At 40.6% G+C, this 9,062-nt stretch overlaps 1 non-coding gene across 1 annotated transcript; it reads left to right on the forward strand.

Annotated features, from left to right (window-relative positions):
- The first annotated feature begins 5,735 nt into the window (after nt 1-5,735).
- On the forward strand, nt 5,736-5,843 carry LOC148370262 (U6 spliceosomal RNA). The gene has a single exon (XR_015850180.1). It is a non-coding gene; the product is annotated as a U6 spliceosomal RNA (small nuclear RNA).
- The last annotated feature ends 3,219 nt before the right edge of the window (nt 5,844-9,062 follow it).

Below are 9,062 nucleotides of genomic sequence, written 5' to 3' on the forward strand. Positions count from 1 at the left end.
GAAATGTTTTTTTTTTGCACAACAAATCAGGTTAATTTGATTCTAACGTGGTTAAAGAACCAAGAATAGTCGTCCTTGAATGAATTATCAAACCGGAAGTAAATGTGCATTTGATGGGAAAACGCCAGATGGCGCCAAATAACACGCGGAAAATGCAGTTAGCCTACTTGCTGCTTGGTTATTTATTACACTTAACGTGCGACTGAATAGCTCACAGATGCATGGGAGGTTACAACAGCTGTCTTAGAACTTATTTAGGAAGCAATCCTTTTAAATAATTATGAAATCTGAAAATGGAGGCTTTAACACAAATGTGTTTTAAGCGGGATTTTTTGCACCAGTGTGTTTCAACTTTTTTGAGCAAGGGCATTACACAATGTCTGGGCAAACAATCTGTTAAAAATGTTGAAAGAAAATAGTTGCCGGCACGAGTTCCATATTTTTTTATTGTTACCATGTTTTGTAAAACGTTTATGTTATTATTTGTGGTCACTGTGTTGTAATTTGGGGTTTGACTGTACTTTTTAAACGGTATTCCATGTTTTATTATATACCCTTTCTTTTTATAGAGACAGAACAAAAATGAGACTTAAAATGAGCGAACCATCATGATCCAGTGGAAAAAATATTTTGTAAAAACAAAACAATGTTTAATATCATGTGCAATATTTTAAGATTTTCTATTTCATTCTCGCAGTGCAATCTTATATGGCTTCTTCAAGCAAAATAAAGTATTAACTAAAATCCCATGCACTACCTCATCAAATTAAATTAAAATGTATTTGTAAAGCACCTGTACCGAATATGGGTGGTAAATAAAAAAATTCTAACAAATTATTTATTGACCGATTGAATTAAAGAGACAAGTTTATTCTTCGAAACTTGTCTTGCCTTTTTGGAGCACCACATACACGTTTAGATCATTATGTCAGGAAAACGGATGAAAAACCTTGTTTAGTTATTCAAAAGGGTGGTTACACACACTTCAGGTGAATTAGTTTAATTGTTTTGATATTTCAATATACTTTGATCAAGACACACACACACTCTTTGATATATGGACTTTTACTAATCATCTACTGAAGAAGCTTAAATAGAACACAAAACAATAATACGAAAAGATAATAAAGACAACTAGAAGTTGAGAACTTAAACTGGCACCATTTGGATAGACAATAACATTGGCTAGAGGATTACGTTATTGTATTTTGATAGAGGTCCACCTTTAACGTCATACAAATACCATTACTACCATATGTTCCGCTTCAATGAAGATGACGGCCAAGTCTTTATGTTCTCGGCTGTAGAGCGATGAGGACTCCTGGTAGGCTTGAGAGTCGGTTGGGACGAGGACCACAGGATGCAGGGTTTTGAAGCAGAGGTTGACTGCTGGTGGCTTGAGGTTCCTCTGAGGTCGCTGGCTTTGTCCCACTGGTTTGGCCGGCAGCTTGATCAAGCTCGGCTGCTGACTTGGCAATGTTCTCTGGCTGCTTGTTGAGCTGAGACTTGGTCAGGACCGGCCAGGATTTTTGTCCTGTTCTTGTCGGGAGATGCCATGTTGCTGGCCAAATTCAGACTGCCCTTGCAAGGTGAGACGTGTACCAGCTCTCGGTTCCGGTCTCCTCAGAGGGGCGGACCCACATTTGTGGCTTTGTCACAGCAACCTTTGATGCGAAAATGCAAACTAACAGCCCCAATCTCACATTCTACCAGTATCAGTCAGATAACATATCTATATGATTGACTTAAAACACAGTATTCACTTCACATGTCTTGATATTGTTTGATCATTTTCTGATAATGCGAAACAGAATTCTGACCAAACGTGGAATACTCTACACACCTTTAAGGCTAACCAATGTGTCAAACATATAAAACAATGGGGAATAAAATCCCTTCCCTTTTTCCCCACCCAAAAACCCAATATCGTTTATAGTAAAACACACACTAACCATGTGAGGAAAGGAACCTGAGTGAGGCTTATCAGGAGATAATTAGTATAAAGAAGGTTAAAATGCTGCCACCCATCTATATGGTTGAATCTTAGATACAGGAAAAAAGCAATGGCATATTATTTTGCAAATATAACATTTAGCGACAGCTTGTGGGTTGTGGCACTTGAGACAAGGTCTAGTGGGGTTTAACAACACTGAAATAGCTCAATCAAAATACTTTCGAAATTGGCAGCAAATCTGGTGAACATGTGCATGCTTGATTTAAGCTCACTGTGTCAAAGCAAATTTAATGCCTGAAGTAACCACGCTTGAATGTTAACATTCATTATACATACCAAAAATTAGGTCACGGAACTAACCCCTCACTTGGTGCAAACACCATATTATTCATGCCCAATAAGCTTTATTTTCATACAGTATTTTTGTAACAGGAGTTCTTCCCATAAGGTAATGTTGTGGTTACATCATGGACCAAACACGGTTTATCAGAGCAGAAACATTTGGCTGAAGACTGGCCTTGGTGAAGATCGATGCCCCCCTCCCCCAATGTTAACTGGGGCTTGATTCAGCTGCTGTTATCTGCAAGGTGAGAATCAAAGCTATGGACATCAGAAGGACTGCTGCAATGATGGAAATACTGCGTGAGTGTCAGTCCCATCGGCCCACATCATCTTGTCCTCAGGGTCGAGTCGCAACTGTGCTGACAAATAGGTCGGGGGAAAGAGGGGAAGTTGATGAGGCATCTGTCGGAAAGGGGACACAAATACTGGTGAGCACGAAGAGGAGAATAATAACTGGTGGCACAATGCTTGTAGATTGAATGGTCCATGTACTGAATGCATTGACTGCCTCTTTATAATATATATATATATATATATATATATATATATATATATATATATATATATATTAGGCAATAATACATTAATTATCGAACCAATGTTATATTTTGATCGAACAGAGAAACTTGTATTTTTTACACACTTGAATCCACACTCAGGTTACCGCCATATTTCTCGGCTTGTGGAAAATTGAGAACTTGCAAACATTTAGCCGAGAAACTCCATATCTATTCAGTATCGGGCTTTAAGCCATTCAAAAATCTTCTCAATTTCTTGGTACTCTCCAAAATGGTTCATTTGTTTCTCCCGGCATGGTGTATTGCAAATGTAATTTTACAGATCCATCCATTATCTGCACCGCTTATCCTCAGTAGGGTCGCGGGGGTGCTGGAGCCCATCCCAGCTATCTTCGGGCAGTGGGCAGGGGACACCCTGAACTGGTTGCCAGCCAGTCACAGGGCACACAGGGACAGACAATTCGCTTGCCCATTCACACCTAGGGACAATCTGGACCGGCCAATTAACCTGACATGCATGTTTTTGGAATGTAGGAATAAACCATAGCGCCCGGAGGAAACCCACGCAAGCACGGGGAGAACATGCAAACTCCACACAGGAAGGTTGGTAGCTGGATTTGAACCCATGACCTCAGAACTGTGCTGCCCTAATTTTACACATAAAAAACAAAATTCAGCAGGTGTTTAACTGCGCCCCATTGATTTCCCGTTAATTTGTTATTCTTGTACAAGCCATGCCCAAATATCATTACATTAAAAACCAGGCAAAAATGAACGAACCATCATACGAATGTACTTTTTTATAAAGAAAATAATTATAGGTTAAGAAATTTGTATTTCTTTTGCACCGTGGAATTCCCACTTATTTCAGTGCCATGTTTGTCCGGCATCTGCCGTCACACTGTGCACTGTCTCACCGGCTCTCGTTCGCACCCAACAACACTGTCATCTGGTGGTCAAATGTTGTTCATTGGGGCCCTAAAAGCTTTGAAATCGAAAATATTTTCTAAGAATCAACAATGTGGGAGACACAATCATGAAGTGAACGAACATCTATTACAACATACAATGAAAAAAACTGAAAAGCAGGTGTTGCAAATATATCTTGCCCCCCCTGTGCTCTCAGCTCAGTCAACAGTTCCAATGTCAAAACTAAATGACTAATAATACCAAACAGAGTTATTGAGTCTCCGTTTAAATGCACCTGATTTGACAACATTATGACACAGTATGAAGACCAATTAACACACCTGGCAAGTTCCGGATAAAGCTGTGGAAAAGTTTAAAACGGGAATGGGATACAAGAAGATTTTGCAACATTCACACATCTCCTGGAACACTATGCGAGCAATAGTATACAAATTTAAAGAGCACAAAACGCCTGCAAACCAACCAAGACATGGCCGTCCCTCTAAATATTTGTCATAAACCAGGAGGACACTAATCAGAGAAGCAACCAAGAAGCCCATGAAACCATTGGATGACCTGCAAGGATAAATAGCTGAGGTTGTCAGAACCAGAACAGATACAGGACCCAATCGCGTGACGTTCTCACACAAACTTTTTATTTTATGGGGAATAGGGAGTCATGCACGTTAGGAAGCCGGTCTGGCGTGGAAGGACAGGACGCCAGAGACCAACGAGATCGATAATGAATCAAGGTAACGAATATAAACAGGAAAAACTAGACAGGAACCAAAACTGGGGAAACTAACCAACAGGACAAGAATATACGGAAAACAAAACCGGAACCCGAAATTAAACAGTACAAAAATAAATGGGAACAATACTGGACTGCAGATATCACAGGAAAACAGGACAGAACCCACGTCTTGTGGGGCAGAAGTTCGTTGGCGGGCTGCCACTGAAGCAAAAGAGCGCTGAGCTTCATATACACAGAAATTAAATCTTTAAACGAGCCGCAGCTGGCACTACACGGGCGAGGCCAATTGGGCAACATGACAACCGTGACACACATGGGCAGGGCCAATTGGGCACCACGGAAACTATGTAACACACAGGCGCGGCCAAGTGGGCGCCATGGCAACCATGACAGAGGTGGGACAGTTCGTGCATAAGACAGCTATTATTCGTACTCTGAAAATATCTGCCCCCTGTGGAACTGTGGCAAGATAAAAGCCCTTTCTGAAAGACCACCAGAAAAAGTCACTTGAAGCCACTGTCAAACATGTTGGTGGCAGCATCATTCTCTGGGGTTGCTTTTCTTCATCAGGGACAGTTCGTTAGAGTTGATGGGAAGATGGATGGAGCCAAATACCGGGCGATTACGGCGGAAAATATATTGGAGACCTGAAAATAAGGCTCAGGTAAACCTTTCAACAAGACAACAACCCTTATCATAAAACAAAATCTAAAATGTAATGCAATACTTTTGCAAGACACTGTATGTCTTACGGATTTGGACCTTTTTTATGCTTGTTTGATAACATTCACAAAGATGAAAATAATTGTTTTGGTGGTGGGGGGATACGATTTTTTTAGCTTGACAATTTTTATCCTTTCAGAGTTGACAGGTATGTCGATTGCTCCCATTAGATTTCCAAACACTGGTTGATACAACCAGAGAGCACTATAACAGATATACATTTCATATATAGAAGAATATATTTACATGATTGTCACGACTGCTCAACAAGGTGCTCAAATGTTTTGGCAGAGGTTGAAGAATTTATAGTGAAGGACACTTCATTAAAAACAATATGTATGCATCTCCACAGTGTCTTGATTAATCATGTGTTTGTGGAATATGAATTAAGCGTCAAAAACACATTTTTTTCTCGGTTCTCCAGCGGCGTCTGTTTTTACACATGTGGTCGACTGACATCCAAGTGCCTCCGGGTGTATGTTATAATGGTGATGGTTCTCCAGTTTGCTTTGGTTATGCAATGTTCACAAGCAAAGTACTTGCTCGAGTGTTACATATACTAAAATTGGAACTATAGAGAAGATTACAGTGGTTTCCCTGGCGCTAGGATCACACACAAAATCGTTAAGCAGTACCATTTTTCTTAGTATGCGTGACACTTTGGTGACACGCATTTTAAAAAATGTACATACTTTGAATTTCCTGAGAAAAATTGGGAAAGAAAGTCTTAAGTGTTTTAGTTTCCGTGAAGTCTCGGTTATATACATACCACAGGATTCTGCTTTAAGAAATTCTTGCTTTTTTGGCCTTGGTAGAACCAGACAGAACTGGGCTTTGTACAGGGAGTGCAGAATTATTAGGCAAGTTGTATTTTTGAGGATTAATTTTATTATTGAACAACAACCATGTTCTTAATGAACCCAAAAGTCTCATTAATATCAAAGCTGAATATTTTGGAAGTTGGAGTGGGGCTTTTTTAGTTTTAGCTATTTTAGGAGGATATCTGTGTGTGCAGGTGACTATTACTGTGCATAATTATCAGGCAACTTAACAAAAAACAAATGTATACCCATTTCAATTATTTATTTTCATCAGGGAAACCAATATAACAGCTCAACATTCACAAATATACACTTCTGACATTCAAAAACCAAACAAAAACAAATCAGTGACCAATATAGCCACCTTTCTTTGCAAGGACACTCAAAAGCCTGCCATCCATGGATTCTGTCAGTGCTTTGATCTGTTCATGATCAACATTGCGTGCAGCAGCAACCACAGCCTCCCAGACACCGTTCAGAGAGGTGTACTGTTTTCCCTCCTTGTAAATCTCACATTTGATGAGGGACCACAGGTTCTCTATGGGGTTCAGATCAGGTGAACAAGGAGGCCATGTCATTAGTTTTTCTTCTTTTAGACCCTTTCTTGTCAGCCATGCTGACTACTTGGATGCGTGTACTTGGATGCGTGTGATGGAGCGTTGTCCTGCATGAAAATCATGTTTTTCTTGAAGGATGCGGACTTCTTCCTGTACCACTGCTTGAAGAAGGTGTCTTCCAGAAACTGGCAGTAGGACTGGGAGTTGAGCTTGAGTCCATCCTCAACCCGAAAAGGCCCCACAAGCTCATCTTTGATGATACCAGCCCATACCAGTACCCCACTTCCACCTTGCTGGCGTCTGAGGCGGACTGGAGCTCTCTGCCCTTTACCGATCCAGCCACGGGCCCATCCATCTGGCCCATCAAGACTCACTCTCATTTCATCAGTCCATAAAACCTTAGAAAAATCCGTCTTGAGATTTTTCTTGGCCCAGTCTTGACGTTTCAGCTTGTGTGTCTTGTTCAGTGGTGGTCGTTTTTCAGCCTTTCTTACCTTGGCCATGTCTCTGAGTATTGCACACCTTGTGCTTTTGGGCACTCCAGTGATGTTGCAGCTCTGAAATATAGCAAAACTGGTGGCAAGTGGCATCTTGGCAGCTGTACGCTTGACTTTTCTCAGTTCACGGGCAGTTGTTTTGCGCCTTGGTTTTTCTACACGCTTCTTGCGACCCTGTTGACTATTTTGAATGTAACGCTTGATTGTTCAATGATCACGCTTCAGAAGCTTGGCAATTTTAAGAGTGCTGCATCCCTCTGCAAGATATCTCACTATTTTTGACTTTTCAGAGCCTGTCAAGTCCCTCTTCTGACCCTTTTTGCCAAAGGAAAGGAAGTTGCCTAATAATTATGCACACCTGATATAGGGTGTTGATGTCATTAGACCACACCCCTTCTCATTACAGAGATGCACATCACCTGATATGCTTAATTGGTAGTAGGCTTTCGAGCCTATACAGCTTGGAGTAAGACAACATGCATAAAGAGGATGATGTGGTCAAAATACTCATTTGCCTAATAATTCTGCACTCCCTGTAGAGAGCAAGAAGCATCTTATTCTTCGTTATGAGTCCAATTACATTAAACACCATTCAATTAACTGCAATTTTTTTGTCAGTTTTTTTTAAAGATTTATATTGGTTATATCGTTACAGTCGTATACTCTCGGTATGAAAGGGCGAGTTGCGGATGTTTACGTTTTGCAAGGGTATCTGCTCCCCATTAATTCGGATAACCAAGGGATTACTGTAGATTGTGGAGTTTACTATAATAATATGTGAAATTTGTTAGCTTGAAAAAAAACACAATTGCTGTTGTAGTAAATATAAGCAGAGGTGAATAGACTAGCCACAAATTTTACCTAAGTAAAAGTACTGTTGCTTTAGAAAAATATTACTGAAGTAGAAGTAAAAGTAGTCATCCAAATTCTTACTTGAGTAAAAGTAAAAATGTATTTAGTGATTAAATTATTTAAGTACTGAGTAACTGTAGCCACGTCTTATTTATTGATTTAAAAAAAAAAAACAATCAAATTATCTGCCAGGCCCAGGACATATGGTAGACCCAAAAGCGTAATGTTTCACACAAAAGTTTATTGGGATATCGAGGAAACAAACGCCAGCGAGCACCAGATCGGGGGGGAGCAAGCGGCTCGCGGGATCGGAACGTGATCGGAATGCGGAGTGGATTTGCCGGAGCGGGAGATCGGAGCTTGGTGAAATGGACAAAACAGGTCGATAGCCGGAGCGGGAGATCCGAGAGTGGTCAAAGTAAAAAAAACAGGTCAATAGCCGGAGTCAAACGGGAAATCAGGAACAGACGAGTAGGAAATGGATGAAGACGGGACCGACGGGAGCCAGAGTCAAAGTGCTTGCCTTGCTTATGCAGAGGTTCGCTGATGGACTGACAAGGAGTGACTGGAGTACTGGGTATAAATAGGAAGGGAGTCAATCAGGCAAATAGCAGCAACTGGCGCCAAACGAGCGGGCACAGGTGAGTGCGATGAGTAATCGTGACATTATCAAATGATCAAAGCCCATCCATTCAACAAAACACATTTAATTTAAAAGTAGAATAAAATAATGTAAATTTAAGTGCTTTAATAAACAATAAAATACAAATGCTATAAATCAATTAAAAAACTAAGCACACGTAGCACCAAGCAGCACATTTAAAGCCCTAATACTTATCTTAATAGGCTCTGCTAGCGGAACAACAAGCTAGCCCATGAACTTAAACAAAGAACAGTTCATATTGCAGCTGGTGTTTGGCACCCTTTTTAAGGGGAACATGCTTTTGATGTGAGGCCAGGGTGCTCCTCCTTTTCTGTGTCTTTATAGTCGGAATCGCTAAGCGACATTTTCAATCTGTTTCATCCGTGAACAAAATATCCCCCTCTGAAGTTGAATATGGTCACGTGACGACGGTCCTATGTTTGATTGGTTAAACATGTAGTTGGCGGAGTTCTGCGTCAAAATAAGTGCGGA

The sequence above is a fragment of the Urocampus carinirostris genome, chromosome 3 (genome assembly GCF_059441175.1).
Source record: "Urocampus carinirostris isolate Australia breed hairy pipefish chromosome 3, RoL_Ucar_1.0, whole genome shotgun sequence".
Lineage (NCBI taxonomy): Eukaryota > Metazoa > Chordata > Actinopteri > Syngnathiformes > Syngnathidae > Urocampus > Urocampus carinirostris.